Raw genomic sequence first — 17,233 nt, 5'->3', positions numbered from 1 at the left:
AGATCAGTGACTTTGGGAGAAATCAAAGAGAAGTAGCAAATACAGAAGATTCCAGGAGGCAATAAAGCATTTATGCAAAATGTCTCATAAAAACAAAACAAATTAGAGGAAAGAAGCTATATGGGAGGAGCAGGGCAGAGGTACTTACACTCTTCTTCCATAACAACTATTTTAGTTTCTGAGGCTGGTAAGACTTGTGGTGCTTTCGTTGTTCCTGGGGAAATTAAGGTAAGAAAGTAGTGAACAAAATATCTGTTTTGAGTAAAGAAGGGCTTAGCTGCTGCAGGGAGGAGGATGCGAGCAGGTTCTGCTGGGTGATGCAGGCTGGGGTGGCTGTCACCGTGTTAGTGCTGTTAGAGTACACTCATCCGGTAACTGGGTAATGGAGGCAGAGGAAGGAGTGCCCCTGCACAGGGCACACGGCCCCTTGCTGTGAAGGGCCTCATACCATTAGGATCTTGGTCGTGATAAAAAGGCAGAAACAGCTCAGGATTCACCTGGCAGGTGATGAGCGGAACTGTGGGAGGTTTACTTAGCCCTGACAGCCATGAGAATGCAAACACATGATTGCGAAACACAACACAGAAAAACGTGGAGTTGAAGAAAAGGTGGGATCACCTGAAGAGCCTCCATCCCACAAGTATGTGCAGTTCTGCAGCACAAAGTAATGCTTGTGCGAGAGATGGAGGAACATGAAGGCCATGGCTCAAGGCAATAGGGGAACCCAGCATGTGTATCAATTTCCTCTTTATAAACCAGGATGCTGGGAAATCCAGTGTCCACAGTACCAGCTCTACTCAAGCCTGCTGGCAGCAAAAGCCCCTTTGGGATCAAAGCCCCTTACCACCCTCTCCTCTAGATGCACAAAGGAGAAGGGACTGGGAGCCTACACTGTACATGCAGCACCCTGTCAGAGAAAGAGGGTGAGACAACCATAGAAAGGTGAAAGCAGAAAGAATTTCTTATAAAAGTTTGATTTTTCCTGCAGTGTTTAGAAAAGGAGGGGGAGGATGCGTATAGACATTTTCTGAGGGAAAAAAAAAATTTGAAACAGTCACATCTCAGCTGTGTCCTCATGCCCATGTGATACCAGTATTTTACTACTCAGTGAAGAGAACTTGGAAATGGGAAATTTTTCTTAGAAAGCATAATTTACCCCAAAGTAATAAAAATCTGAAAATAGCACCAAAGGACAGTATGTTTTGGCTAAGCCCAGAGGCATTTCCTCAGAAACTGACACCCTCCCAAAGCTTTTCAATGCAAAATGATTTCTTCTTAGACAGGCATTTTGTGGAAATACCAGAAATGCAGAGAGATGAGGTGATGGGTTTTGCTGATGGGTGTTTTCTAGGTGACAAGGGGCTGCTCTGATTCTAAAGAAAATCTCTCTCCACTGTTAGTGTGCTTGGTGATTTGCAACAGAACTAACTGCATGGCTGAAAAAGGGCTCTTTTAAGACTGATATAAACCGAAAAAGCAGTAGTAGAATAGAGAAAAGAGTACTCTCTTTGCAAAAAGTAGCAAATGGCAATGCTGCCTCATTAGGCTGAGAAATTTTTACCATCAGAGACTCTGACCTGAACATTCATGGGCCTGAGAGTCTCATGAGTGAGCTCCTTCTCTGCCTGCCAAGACTCAAGTGGGCTCAGGAGCCCTTGTCCCTGGCCTCTGCACCCTGGAGGGGAACAGCACGTTAGGGAGAGGACACTTCGCTCAACCACGATACTCATCTCGAGCCTCGACAACTCAGGCCACCACTTTCAATGCCACTTCTCTCCAGGGGTACCCAGAGATGTCCCCAGACCTCATGCCTCTGTATCACAAGATGCAGTGTTAGCTCAGGAGTTTTTCCCACTCCAGGATTCACCCGCCTGTATCACAGCAACATTACAGGACCTCCAACCATACTGCTAAGTGTTAGGTCAGAAAGTGTGCTTCCAGCAGACCATCCCAGAGCATCAGTCCCAGCCAGCCTTCCTGGAACAGGCTCCTAGAGACACAGCAGCAGTGAAGAATCAGAATATAGAGCAGCAGAACATACAGAAACAGCTATAGCTGGAGTGAGCTTCTGGGAAAGAGGGGAAAGCTCTGAGCAGAGGCCAGCTTGCACCATCTGCTCTGTTATAAACTGCTACAACTTCACAGAGCACTGTGTGGAGACTTAGCCACAACAGGATCAGTGCTAAGGAGCCTAGGGAAGAATGCAGGCAGGGACAGAAGAATGCAAGACAACAACAGACATGGATTCAGAGACAAGCAGATGCTCTGAGCGTTTTCTACTGAAAGATACCGCAGAAGAAGGGAGCTTGCAGAAGTGAGGAAAGCTGTCAAGGTCCCAAGAAGTCCCAGCAGAAACAGAAGAGGGAGACTCCAGCACAACATGTGCCTGGGCACAGATGAAAGCTTCTCGGCTCTGGATACCTCCAGGGGGAAATGAAAAAAGTGCACAGGAGGTGACTGAGCTGCAAAAGCCTACAGTAATCACCATCATCTTGTTTACCTTCGCAAGGGACTACAACTAGCATTCAACTGTTGTCCAGGTGACCTGCAAGCACAGCAGCAAGGTGTGCATGCAGTTGAGAGTGGCATGCCAAAGGCAGTTTTGGAAGGCAATTTAGGAAACTGATTAATCCAGGACACAGCAGGCAATCTATGGGATCTGCAGCACCTTGCAGCCTGCAGCTCCCACTAGGAAAAGGTACAGGCCATACCTTTGGGTCTCTTTGGTTGCTTTTCAGGTCTCAACACATTTCTGGGCATCTCAGGTATGTCCTCTTACCCCCTGTGACTTGAGTGAGAGCAACCACCTGCCTTTGCCAGACAGCATGCCTTCCTGCAGAGGGAGAGTCAACTCCAAATGCTGCTGTTACCTGCGCACGCAGGAAGGGGGAGTCCGAAGGTGTAGTGGCCTGATGTGCATCTTCCTGGTGTCATAAAGAGTGTGCAGGATCAGAGCCTTGCAGCAGATGCTGTTGTCACACTCTTGTGAAAGGGAATTGCTAGTGTCTGCGAAGGGCAAGTGGAGGAGGCAGACAGGGTTCCGATGGCAGGCACATGCTACCTATGCATGTTGCACATGGAGAGGAGGAGTTGCACATGCACCTCCCAGTCAAAACAGGAATAATTTATATTGGAATTTGACAGCCAGAGGGTGAGCCAAAAAAAAGGAGAGGCACTGACTCAGCTTACTCTGGACATCTTCCTTATTGCAACTGGAAAGAAACACAGCAGAGCAGTAGGGTTCACTTCACAGGTGTGAAGCATGAAGGCATAGAGCATGGATGGCCTTTCTCCAGACTTTGCTTGCAAGCAATGGATTTTTACAGGCAGAGTAATGCAGAGGCTATGTGATATTGCAGTTTGACAGAATAAAAGATTCAGGACTGCAAACACTGCTAAGGCAGAGGTTAACAGAGAAAATAATGCCAGAATGCAGGAGAGAACTACCTGCCCTCACATTTGACTAATGCTAATAAGAGCACAACAGAGAAACTGGATCCCACCAAAGGGCGGCAGAGCACAGAGCCCAGGCTCCCGCAGCAGCCCACTGTGAATGGCAGGAGGAAGAGCTTAGGAAACAGAGCTTGTACAGAGTCATCCTTCCCCTAGTCGCACCCTCCTGGCTTCTGGCAACAAATGTAGGGACTTTCTGAGCTGGAGGGTGCATCCAAACCATCATGTTAAGCAATATAATTATTGTGACCAAGATAATAATAAAACCACCTAACCTCAGACTCCATCCGCTGAGCTCTGAGAGATGGAGCACACATTCTAGGATGAAAACCAGAAGCAACTTCACTCATCACAAAGCTATGGTTTAATTACTTATCTTCTGGTGAGTTTTGCTTCTCAGAAATTAAAGAAAAAAAAAAAGAAAAAAGAAAACATCAAGCCCACCAGCTTTCTTTCCTCCTTACCCCTTTAAAAAAATACATAGACTGCAAGTTTATTTAAAATGTAAAATAACCACATTGCCCGTGACAGATAACAAAGATAAACATTTATGCTAAGCTGCATTCTTCTTATCTCCCAAGATCATTTTACTCGATATCCTGAAAGCATAAAACAAAAGGCAAGACAGACCATATGCAGAACCTCCCACTTTCTGTTTGAATGGCAGACAGCTCAAGACATTTTCTGGCTCCTTCACTTACCACTTTTCACATTCAGGCTGCCCTTTGCGGTGTCTTTCCCTCAAACGTTCTCTGCTTCGCAGCTGTACTCCCCAGCATCTTCCAGCTTCACCTTGTTGAACTGCAGTCTGGAAATCTTTCTGTTGAAAAGTAGAGTAGACATTTCTTACTCAATTGCTAACCATCCTCATGAATTGATAACCATTTCTGGCCCTGGTATGCTGCCTGGTACTTCACCCCTTCTTGAGAGGATGGGCTGTCTCACCTCACAAGTTGAATAGGCACTCAAGTGTCATCAGTAAGACCCTTCCCAGGAATCACAACCACCATGATTTCCTAAATAAACATCTCCCTCTGAACCCACTGTTTGTAGCATGTTGCCACGGTTTGGTCTGACCCCTACTCTCATTTGCACAGAAAGTCTTGCAAGGGCTTGACCTCAAGAGTACCAGCGCCCCAGCACACAGACTTGCTGCACTGAAGAAAAGTCACTTTCCTGATGGACAGTGGGAGATGCGGAGATGCCTGTTCTGAACCTTCCTCAGCAACAAGGTGGAGTAGTTTGGTGCTTCACTGGCTGTGTTCAACAGTGCCAAACACTCTCGAACACCCATGGGGTCAGGGGGGCTCATCCCTTTCCAGCCTGTAAATCAAAACCCTCTGGTTTCACCTAGACAGCTAGCTTGTAGCTTTATCCAGGCTAACAAACAGGGCAAACACTTTCTCTCCCCCAAATCCACACACTCCAATGTACTACAGACATGTGGGGCTGAACTGCATGCAATTGTCTTATCAGCCAGAAGTGCCTAGGAGAGCAGAAGACAACATATGTGATGACTGCCTGTGCCAACCTAACAACCTGTGCTGCATGCTTCATGGAAGAGCAAGCAGCTCTGCGACAGAGATCTGCAGTGCTGGAGGGAAGGCAAGCATCGCCTTTCCCACCAGCTATGACTGATGTCTCATTCTCTGGGACATCTCTCTAACAGGGAAACCCTTCTGTTGTAAAAAGATCTGTAGGAGCCTTCAACACACACTGAATAAATACCATTCATGAGACCACAATGGGAATACTACATTAGGCCCTCCATTTTACTACATTTCCTTTGATTTTAGCCATCTTTCCTAAAACCATAGTGTGTACTCTTCTTGTGATAACATCCCTATGCTTTCTACCCCGTGCTTTTATCTCAGGTCTGTGTCATTTATCTGTCATTTAACTGTCATAACAGTTGCTTTATTTAGAGACTTGGAAACACTGCCAGTTTTAGAAAGAGGTCTCAGTTGCCTATGTCACTGAAGGCAAATAAAACCCCTTTCATGTGGAAAATAATCATTAGCTTCAGACATATTTGCAATGTTACATGTGTCATCTGAGAAGGACTTTTCTTTGGGCTGTGCAAATCATCATCCATAGGAAGTCCTTCACAGAAGCACACTGGAATTAACACCCTGACGTGCTGTTCTACTGGGAGATGTGGCACAAGGAGACAGCATGAACATCTCACTAGTTATATTAGTAAATTAAAAGCACTTGAAGACAACTTGGTACAGCTTCCAGGATACAGGCGCTGCCCTGTTTTACAGGATGCAGTCCTGTGTTCAATTGCAGGAGTTTAGGCCCCATGGGGTGCAATTATTAAATGAATGTTGACAGTATGCAAAGACTTCTTGAATCTTTCTAATCCTATGTCTCCCCTAACCCACTGTGCAATGCCAGTAATTTGGGCCAATGTGTTCCAACATGGGTGTCAAAATAGCAGGCTGATTCAGAGTGGTGAAAAGCTGCCTTGACTCCCAGTGCTGTACACTCCTCTGAATCTTCTCAAGACTCTTAGAGCAACCAGTGACAGTTCTGGGCATCTCCTCACTTCTGTGATGGCGCAGGAGTCAAGCAGCATGCAAGAGACAGCAAAGCATTTAAGGGTCTCCAGGGACTGTTGCTGCCTGGTGGCAGTTGGGCTCTGCATCTTGCTGTGGGGGTATGACGGGCACCTGATGAAGGGGTTTGTCCCTGTTGGGCTGTAGTGCCCAGTCTAGGACCACATTCCCACTCCCTCCATAGAGGCAGGTGTAGGAACACTTGGTAAAGGGGCAAGGTGGGCTCCTGGTTCCACCACGACTGTCCCCAGCACAACACAGCCATTACTTTCTCTCAGCTTTCTCAACCCTCATTGACTGAATACAGCATCTGTTTTATAAACCACCTCCAAGACAGGCTTGTAGCTATTGCTGCAATCCAGAGCAAAAAGGCAGGCAGAACATGTTGAATGCATCTTGGAAGAGCGAAGCTCTAATTCCAAGTCCTGTAGAAAACACCACCCTCGCACACCAGCACGCTGAGACTATCTGCCAGTGCAGAGCTGAAAGCATTAGCCAACATGCTGTCTGCAGCTGCCCGTGTACAGCTACGTATTCGAATGATAATTGGCTGCATTCCAATCTCATATGCACAGCATGTTCCATCACGTGTAGTAACTAGAAAAATCCGCTGCAGCATTAGAATATCACCTATGTACGTGATCTTGTACAGATAAAGAATTTTAAGTCGCAGGGATACAAATTAGTAAGTTATTAGTGACACAAAAGGCTAATGAAAGGGGGCACACTTGACAGATTCACCTCCAAGAACAAGATGAGAGACATTTGGCATTTTACCTGGAACTGGGGTGGAATGTGAGCAGAATGAAAAGCAGTGTTGGCGTTTATAGCACATCAGCATCAAGGTGAAAACAAAGGGGATTATTTTGTTTTAATGCACAAGACTGTTGTACTGTCAAAAGAACCTATTTTTATTTTCCATCACAGTTTGTTGAACTTCTCCTGGATTGTAAGATCCCCTGGAAAAATCAAGAACTTTTTGTTGCTTTTCATACCCCAGACCAATGGTGTAGCTATTCTTGGTCTCCACATTGTGCTCTATGTCAAGTAACAGATCTGGAAGAGATAGATGAAGCGTAGAGACAAGGATAGGTTTTAATGTGGAGCACAGACACAATAAAGATATTTTCCTTATTCCAGGAAGCCCTGAACCAGAAGTACCTTGTTTCACAAGCATTAGCCATGTGCCTTTTAATTCACATGAATAATGCCTGTGCACTAGAAGAACTGAGCTAAAGGATGTAAACCAAACTAGATGCTTGATCTGTGTGTAGCAAAGATAAAGATGACCAGTCTGTCTCTGTTCTATTTTACTATCTCCAAGTGCTACTGAAATAACTCAAAACTGCCTAGGAAATTGTTTTTTCAAGTTGGTGTTCTTCCTCCTGCTGCCCCTGAGGGCAGGTACTTTGTTCACTTGAGGCTGAGGCATGGTTTTACAGAAATACCAAGTAGTAGCATATGAGCAATAATGTTGTGCACAGGAGTTTTGTATCAAGTCCCCTGCTGACCTTCTGGGCAGTGGGTTTCTCAGGGATGCCACCCCCTGGGAAAGCCCCACCACGTGCGTTCACAAGGGTTTCTGGCTGAAAGACGATGCCATTCTTCTGGGGGAACGCGCTGCCCCGGGCTGTTTGTTCAGTGAAAGGGCCAGGGTCACTGACAGATCCCATCATTTCACTGCAGTGCAACTCTGCTGACATTTCTTTACTCCAGGGGGAAATCCGCCGCATTGTCTTTTCTGACCCTCAGCACATATGACTGAGCCACGCACTAATTATCTCCTGTAGTGCCAGTGGAGGAATAAGCCATAGGGAATATTTTGTCTGCAAGCTCTGGGGGATAAAATCCACAAGGAGACCTTCAGCCTGGCCAGAAGATCCCCCAAAATACCTTTCTGGCCAAGAGAAAAGAGTCTCCCAGAGGGCAATTTGGAGTGATGAGTAAATCACCCTCTGCAGTGCCAATCTCCAGACTACAATGGGAATCAGAGAGATCAGCCCTTGGCTGGGACCTACAAAGACCCTGGCAAATTTTGGCTGGGAGGGGTGGCCTCATCTGCTGTAATTTAGACATCTCCAAATTAGACATCTGAATGTGAGCTTTGTCCCTGAGGCCTCCAGTGTAGTCAGAGGAAAAGAAACGGGCACTTCTCTCAGCCAAGGAGGAACTTTTCATTACAGGAGTCATGTTCCCACCAGCACTCTAGTCAAGCTTGAATTATTTTTCTCCCCCTCTCTAGTGCCAAGTGGAAATGGGACCATCCTCCCAGGTCATCTCCTCACAAAGCCATTCATCTCAGAGCATGTGATCAGGAGAGCAGCTGCCATGAGCTGCCTCCAAGACACCTACATTACACTGAGGACTCAATGTTCCCCAGGCGAGTTCAGCTGCTTCTGCATCATTCAGGTCAAAAATAGCTCTAGGATTACTACTGTTGTATTTTATTAGTCTTCTAAAAATAGGGTAGCTAACACGTAATTAATAAAGAAGTCAAGGAATAAGCTGATGAAGAGAATTTCTAGACTACACTGTATGTAGCCCCTAAACTGTCAATGAAGAACACTGCACCTAGTAAACACACCGGAGATCCTAGGAAAAGGAAATTCCCAAACATGACCCCTGCAAAGGACACACTGAATACACTGCTGTGGTTATCTATTAACTCTGTTTGCACAGAGAGCCGGTGTCAGGAAACACACCAATACTGCAGAGAGCAGAAAGGCCAGCAATACTGCTTACACTCCTGACAAAGATTTAATTGGTGCCTATGTGCTGTCCTGGCACTCCTTACGGTGGTGCATTTGCGTTGAGAGAGCAGGTGATGGGCAAGAAGAATCAGAATATCCAGTTCTTCAGCTTACGGGCAAGAACTGTACAGTCCAGCAACCGCCAAACATAAGGCAGCTGCACTGGCTGGAGCAGAGGCTCTCAGTGCCCTGGCCTGGGAGAACACACTCATCTTCCTCAGCACACAGTGGGATAAAATCAGGTAGAAAAGATCACTACAGTGCAAAGCAGAATGGGGGTGGCCATGGCAAAGCACCTCTGTTTGGTATCTTCTCTCCTGCACAGCCACACGGAAACTAGCCCAAGCTCTTCTTTGCCCTTCAGCTACAAAGCGGCACAACAGAGCTGGGCAGGCTGGTTATGCCTTGCAGAACTTGAGAAAAACAGGTGGCCCTATGATGGCTGCTGTGCACTCAAGGACATGATCTTGCTAGCTCACGATTAGCTGCAGAAACAGCAAAGAGGAAAGGGGGGAAAAAAAAATGCCCTCAAGTAAAGCAATCAAATAAGAGGGGTAAGGACAGAAAGGTTCGGACTATTCAGCGTGGCCATCAGCCCTTCTGCAGTGGGTGGAATCTTCCTTCCTCCTCCCCTCACACCATCATCTCCCCTGTACTCAACATTTGACCTGCTGGGATCATGGGAGAAGCAGATGGGGAGACTGCTCTTGTGGGTGCCCGAGGTAGGACCAACCATCCCCTGACCCCCTCTGCCTGCTCTCTCCTACCCCTGTACCCCCAACATTAAAGTGCTGTTCTAACCTGAAAAGCAGACTTGCCCCTTCTCTGCTCAGCAGTGCTGTTGTCTCTCTGTGCCCAAGCTTGGGACAGGCTGATTTTAAAAGGAAGACTCGACCAGTCTTCACTCTGCAGAGCTGACACTGACACTGGTCTCAGTGAGAGCTGGAGTCGCTTCAGGGTCACACAGCATCAACAAAAGGAGAAAAGATCGATAAGTACACTCCAAAGAGCAGGTTGCTTGTGCAACCCCCTCCATCCTCAAATTCAGCCTGGGGCCACATGGATGTTCCTGAAATGGGAAGAGGTGTAGGGCAACAGAGGCAGTGTAATACAAGCACACATCAGGCCCTGGAGTGGACTTTGTGGCCACTCTGCTGAGAGGCAAACCCCTGTGTGCTGAGAATCAACCCCTTTGTGCCGCTGCTCTTTGTGACAGGCAAGTCTGTGGCAGCTGCCAGGGCATGAAATCAATACATACCTAGAAGCTGAGTTTTGGGTTAAGGCTGATGCACAGACCTGATGTCAGTGCAGTGTCCCTTCCATTACTTGTCCTGGCAATTGATCCACCCCATGAATGTTTCCTCCAACACCAATGCCAAGATTTTAATTTCTTTCAGAAAATGTCGATCCAAGAGCAGTGCTGAGGCCAGCTCAGAGCACTGCTTACTGTGGTATCTCACAGGAGCATGCTAGCAGCCTCCCGAGGGCCAGGGACATCTCAGGACCAAATGTGTACCAGATCCCTGTCCCAAAGAGCTTACGACTCAGTACGGAGATGAGACACCCTGGTAGGTCTGCAGTCAGGATAGTGTACAGATGTCTCGCTATCTCAGCAACCAAACCACAAGCTTGGTCTGTAGCGGGGAAGGGAAGAGACAGTCAGTGGTGCTGAGAAGGCACAGAGGTCCTAGTTTGGAAGCACATCATATATTAGATGGAGGCTGATATGCTGGGCAAATCAGAGGCAGGACCAAAACTTCAGGGATTTCCAGAAGGAGGGGAGGAAGGCCTGAGAGGACCTTTAAAGCACAGCCAATTAGTTTTAAAGAAGCAGGGGAGGAGGAGAGGGAAGTGCCATACTAAAAACAGCTGTCTGGGGGGGGAGCCCTGTGCAGAGAAAGGGAATGGAGATGAGCAGAGCCAGGCTGCAAACACCCAGATCAGGAAAAGCATTTGTGGGAACAGACGTCATAGGAAAGGGATGGCACCTTCAGAGGGACAGAGATCTACCCCTCCAAAACCTCCACAAAACGTATCACCATGGTGGTACACAAGGTTGTGCAGGAGGCAATTCAGTTATGGTTCTGGGACTCCTTTTGAGTTTGGAGCCTTTGGGATACATGTCATTCTTTTCTTCTTAAGTCATTTTTCTGCAACTAGTATGTGTCACAGATCCTCACCAGTGCCTGATGAGGAGTCCGTGAAGTATAAGGGGGACCTGGCAAATTCATGCCTGTATATAATGTGCCTTCCCTGAAGAACTGCCCGCAGCCTCAGCCCTCACCCCAGCCCTCCTCCCCCAGGGCAAAGCATTTTAGCTTGAACTGGATGAACGGGATTTCAGCTCCTGTCTCAGTGAGTGCTTCAACCTAATCTGTGACATTTTGCAACTGCAGTGAGCTAAAGTCTGTAGGGGGAGATTTTTTTTTTTTTTAAGCAGCCAACATCACTGGAAAAAACACACAAAATTTCAGGCACATAAAGCTCCTTCCACCTCTTAAGTTTGCACACACCATCAGTTGAAGCAGCCCAGCATCTGACCATAACTTGTTAGCCACTATAATTCAGTCCACTTTGATAAAATGCCCATTCCCTGAATCTCTTAGGAGCCCCAACTTGCAAAGTTTGTGGATTGCTCTAGCTCAAGACCCAACTGCTGCTCCTTTCAGTTCTCAAATTCCCTGGTTCAGTCCCAGGTGCATTGGCCAAGATGATGTCCATCATCTCCTTTAAAACAACAAACAGACAAACAAAGGAGATACTCTCCTTCACACCCCCCTCCAATAAAGTGCCTTCAGCAGCTAAAACCAAATCCCAGATATTGGGGACTTATAATGACATCGTGAGAGTTAGCAGAGCAGAAGCTCCCCTGGTGATTTTAACAACACCGGTGCTTGAGAAGAGTCTTAGCTTCAAGGCATCTGGAATTGCTCTTGCAAGATCCATTGTCAAATGAGCTTTTTCCTTTGTTTAAAAATGTCAGTCTGAAGACCCCTGCCAGAGTGGTGGTATAGCCTTCTTGGGTTCACCCTGGCTCCCACAAGGATTCAACAGTTCTCTTTGCCCCTCCTTGTCTCCAGGCTTAATTAGGAAATCATTTATCTTTATTGGCACTCTCTTTCTCCTGCTGCTTTGGCTTTTTTTTTTTTTTCCCCCTTCATTCCACAGCAGTGAGCTGTACAGGGAAGACCACAGCCCCATTCATTGTGGGTGGGGAATAATCTGCAGCAGGGAGCTCTACAAGGAAGACCCCAGCAATGAATCTGCCCCATCTAGCATTGCCTGAGGGACTACTGTACAGAAGCAGGACAGGAGGGTATCCCTTGGCTCCACTTACAGGCTAACAATAGGGATTCCTGATGATACTGAAAGTAGGGCACTACTCCCAAGGGATCTCATATGGTCAGTCTGTCCCAAACTGAACTGCCAGCCCTCTCCAATCTAGTGATATGCCTCCTTCATCGCCCCAGCAATCTCCCTTGGTAAAACAGCACACGAAGAAAGGAGGCTGTAAGGACAGTGGCAGCTAGGAGACTACCTGGCTCCTGGAACCCCTCTGACTCCAGCTGCAGGTCTGCATGTCTCAGGGTTGAGCCCTGAGCACAGCTTGAAGAGGGGTAGGTTCTCTACACAGAAACTCCCTTTCTTGGCTTTCTCCACAACTGGCATTTGACCATTTGCCAGGACAGTTAGACTCAAAACCCAACCTTAACTTCTCGGGAGCCAGCACCCTCGATCAGATCTCAGACACACTCAGCAGAAAGCAGTATTGCTTTGGCAGCTCAGAGGCAGAGCCACTCACTATGCTGTACTTCCATTACCACATGCAATACTTTCTGGGTGATTTCCCTAGGTTCTCCATTAACTGTGTTTTATTTAAATTGAGCTGGAGATAAAATTCCAGCCAATAATTTCTTCCACCTTAAAGAGGGTTCCTCTTTGTGCAAACCAGACTTGCCCCAGCCTGTTACTAATTACGGACGGAACATGCAGTTCAGAAAGGAGGAATCAGAATTGTTCCCCTCCCTCCAGCAAATACCCATTGAAAAAAACCTGACTCCTCTGCCTGATGGCACCAGAAGTTTTGCTGGTAAGTTTCAAAAACAAGAAGGAAGATGATCGATGGAAAAGCTGAAGAGCTGACATGCAGTTAACTGCTACTCTCCTCCTTACATCATCTACTTCCCGTATTTTCAAAGTGATCTCCTACTCTAGGAAGGCCAGTGGAATCAGATGAAAACTTGATCACAAAAAAAAAGGCCTTCAGTCACGCTTTCTAGTTAGAGATCTCAAGGCTTTTTAAACACGCAGGGAGAAAAGCCAGGCACAGCACGGTAAGAGGAATGAGTCAGAGAGGGCAACCATGTTCTTCTTGTCTCCCATCCTAATCCTCTGCATGTTATCCAAGGACTGCAGAGCCGCAGAAAAAGATTCCAACACAGCGCTGTGCCCAGCTCTGCTGAGGACTCACAGGGCCAAGGGAAACACTATGGACCACATCTCCACACCCTGGCAGGGCTCATTCTGCCTGGCTCCAGCAGATAACCTATTAGGTCTTTGGATGAAATTTTTACAGAAATAATGCTGTGCAGCTGGCCTGGGGCTGCATATTCTGTGAGAATTTTTATATCTTGTGTACTTTCTCTGTGGAAGTCCCTCCTCTATTTCTAGCCGCCTAGAAACCTCACTCTACTCTGAACTAAGAGGAAGAGCAGAGGATTATCTGGACACCAGAGTTATCTCTAAGTGGAACCAGTTGTACAAACCCCATTACTCTTAAATTAATCATTATACAGTAAGACCTCCCCTCTGAGCTCTACAATTTAAGATGCTTACCCTTCCCTGCAGTCCCCTCCTAACACTCTGGAAGTAATAATGTACACCTGTCTCCCATGTCCAGTTTTGGATCCCTTTACTAAACTCAGTCCCACTAGCTACTTAATGGAGATAAGCAAAGTCATGAGGGCCCCCTCAATCCTCAGCCTGCATGCACAAAGAAATTTTTAGTGCTTATTACATGCAGTCAAGACCAGAAGGAGGCTGGTCCAATGCCAGTGAACACTCGACCCTCGAGGCATTTTCAAGCACTGAGACCTAGTGGAGAGGCTGAAAGCTGAGGATGCCAGACACGGTGTGCACAGGCCCATCCAGATCTGCCTGGAGTGGTGTTCCTGTACCGTTGACTGCTCAACAAGGGGAAGATGGTCCACAAAGGGTTATCACCTCAGAGCTGTCCCAGCTTGAAAGCTGCTTGAATCTAGTCTCTTAGTCTCTGTTGCCAAGCCCCAGCCCCAGACAGGCAACCTCACCACATAATGGCACGTGCTAATGTCAGCAGGGAGCAGAAGCAGAGATGGGAAGCCATTCTGAGGGCAGATCAGCATGGGATGCTTTGGGCTCACACCTTTGCTGCTGAGGGAGCTTCAGACACTGGAGGAGGCAGGTGCTTAGCTTTCTTTAAAATGTTTATCCTTGGGCTTATTTTGCCAGCAGGAAGCACTTCTAGCACGCACATGTCTTTGGCCTGTCACTGGCAGGCTGTAAGCCAACATGTTGCCATGGAAACTGGTAAATGCAAAATTATGACTTGACAGCAGTGTCCTGAGGAAAGAGGATCAACCTCCTTCCATATGTTTATGTCCCTGACACGGGGAGTGTGTGCCCCCCCTGCACCGCTGTGGGTGGGATGCCATCCTGTCACAGCTTCGTGCTGTGACATGGGGTGCCAGGAGGCAAGGAAGGACTATGATCTCTGGGAGCACAGCAGGCAAATGCTGCAAGAGACGCTTCCTGCCATCACCAGGATCCCTCCCCAGAGAACTTTGCTGGGTGTTTGGTCTGGGTCTCTCTAGCTTTGAGGGAAATAGCTCTCCAACATCCCTGTGAGACCCCAGCACCAGTGAGCTCAGGGTCTCACAAGCTGCCTGCCCGCAGGGATGCAGTGTCTGCGTGGGGTGGACGGGCAGGCTTCCCACGCCTGGCTGTAGTGGGTGGTGCAGATGTTCCTCCGGGGCATCCCAGCTCCAGAACCCACTGGTAAACAACTGAGGCCATGCAGCTGACAAGGGCCACAGAAATACTGCGCGCAACAGACCAAAGAGGCAGGCAGAGCGCTGCCCTACCTCTGCTGCCTGCAAACCCAGACAGCCCTTCCTGAGCAGACAGCATCCACTAGACACAAGCCAGTTATCCTGGATCCACTGGTGTTTCTAGCCTAAACCTTCCACTGGCCACCCCTCTGGCTCATACCTAAACAGCCACAAATCCTACAGATATGATGAAGTAGGTCAACCATTTTGGGTGTCACTTTGAAATCAAAACCAACTGAACAGAAATTAAATTAGAGCAATTGACATTGACCCATTCAAGCACTAACTGATTTTTCCATCTGATTTTTTAGTGGCTTCTTATTCTAAAAAATAAGTCCATAATGAGAAGAGGTGAGGTTTTTTCCACACATTCAGGCATAATATGTGTTAGCAAAGAATTAGTTTCAAGTTTTCCAAGGGGTTGGGCAGCTACAAATTGACTTTGTTGCCGGCTAGATCAGGCTATATGAATGTAAGAATAGTCATGATTATGGAATAATTTTAAGATGCATCATATGTAAATATTTAGCCTTGAAAATATATCAACATGGATCCATTTAAATCAATTCCCAGTGAGAACCCTTTAGCTTAGTCACTGGGGCCTATTTGTCCCGGTGTTTTTGCACTGCCTGAATGAGGTGGTCCCTGGGATGACACTCATTGAGAGCAGCTGCCCGAGATCTTCACTGCATGGTGAGCATGGGGCAGCTGCAACGGAGCTTGCCCTGGGTGCAGCTACACTAGGTCTGGCGTAAGACAAAGCCTCGGTGGGCAACTACAGGCCCTAATCATACAGTATCATGATGTGTTCTTGCATCTTTGCAGTTGCCTTAGATGCTTTTGAGTCCATCTAAATTCAGGAGAGAACAAAGTGAGTCCTCCCACATTTGCACAGGCCTGCTGTTGGCTCGTGGGGCAACTGCTGAGTCTGGACAGCTTTTGCACTCAAACTCCTAATCACAAAGCAGGATTCACCCCAGGTAATTTGAACTACAGTATCATGATGTGTTCTTGCATCTTTGCAGTTGCCTTAGATGCTTTTGAGTCCATCTAAATTCAGGAGAGAACAAAGTGAGTCCTCCCACATTTGCACAGGCCTGCTGTTGGCTCGTGGGGCAACTGCTGAGTCTGGACAGCTTTTGCACTCAAACTCCTAATCACAAAGCAGGATTCACCCCAGGTAATTTGAACTGCCTACAACCACAGCAAGCGTTTTTTTGTTATTTCCCCAGGTCACTGGGCACCCATCTCAGCCAGTGACACAGTTACCTAAGGAGACCCCCATCTACAAACTCAGCATGTAACCTGTAGTGCCTTGCTCCTCTCCACTACTCTGGAAACTGGGAATCTTGCTCACTCTCTCAGGCATGGTAAATGGGCTGTGCATGGTCCTGTGACGCCGAGGAAGCATCTCAGTTCTGCTCAGCAATGACTTGGAGACCACAGCATCACTTCTATCCAGACAGTCCCCCCGACCCAGACTCTCAGCGTTAGTGAGCAGAGTCAGAGCAGCCCCATAACATACTTACTTCCCATTCCCATACTTGATCCGGATGTCTTTGCTCTTCTTCAGCTCTTTGCCATCTTTAAACCATTTGTAGGATGGCTGAGGGTTTCCAGCAGTCGCCTCACATTTCAGTGAAATCTTTTCACCAACATGAACGTTTGGGCTTTTCAGTTTCTTCAGTTTGGGAGGGACAGCTACAAAAAGAGAAACCAGACAATGTAAAATCTGCCTCTTTGAGAGGCCGTGCACAAACGATGTGAGCCCACCAAGCACCCTCCCCTGGGAAAAGCACTTGCTGCTCCTGTGGCCGTACGGTGGCTGGAGAGGAGCTGCACACTAGCTTGGCACCCAGCACACATGCAGGGTAGGAGCATGGTTTCAGAAACTTCCACACATGGAACAGAGGGGGCTGCTGGGTCTGGCTCGTTCTTCTCTCTGCTCCACATGTCCAGACCCAACTGCTCCATGGCTGCCCTTACTCAAGCAGGTAGGATCCGTGTGTCCCCTGCTATTGCAGGCACTTGCTCTGCTCTCCAGGCTCTCCCACCAGGACAGACCCAGGGATGAAGGAGCTCAAGCTCTTTGGAGACTATTTTTCCCTGCATCCTGCCATTGCTGCTGCTGATTACCAACACCCACGTGACCTCTGCCACTGCAGACAGGCATGCTTCCAATCCCACAGCCCCACCAACCACAGCCAAAGCACTGTGCTGCAAAAGGAGCAGAGGCAGGTCATGGGGAGTGGTACCCCATCCCCAGCAATGTGTTCCATGGATGCTCCATGCCCAATGCTAAGACAGACAGTCATTCAGCACAACATTCAGTGCAGCAGAGCATCAGCCACTGAGAGGGGCTGCAATGAAAATCTGCAAC

The 17,233-nt window shown here is 47.7% G+C and overlaps 1 long non-coding RNA gene across 1 annotated transcript in view; it reads right to left on the bottom strand.

The window, feature by feature from the left end:
* LOC104507247 overlaps positions 1-16,554 on the bottom strand; it is a 58,545-nt gene extending 41,991 nt beyond the window's left edge. The window contains exons 1-2 of the long non-coding RNA XR_727868.1: positions 16,383-16,554; positions 4,155-4,273 (exon numbers count right to left, since the gene is read on the bottom strand). This is a non-coding gene — a long non-coding RNA (uncharacterized LOC104507247). The remainder of the gene's footprint in view (positions 1-4,154; positions 4,274-16,382) is intronic.
* Positions 16,555-17,233: the final 679 nt, after the last annotated feature.

The sequence above is a fragment of the Eurypyga helias genome, unplaced genomic scaffold (genome assembly GCF_000690775.1).
Source record: "Eurypyga helias isolate BGI_N326 unplaced genomic scaffold, ASM69077v1 scaffold10433, whole genome shotgun sequence".
Taxonomy (NCBI): domain Eukaryota; kingdom Metazoa; phylum Chordata; class Aves; order Eurypygiformes; family Eurypygidae; genus Eurypyga; species Eurypyga helias.
This window is presented reverse-complemented; position numbering and strand designations above follow the sequence as displayed.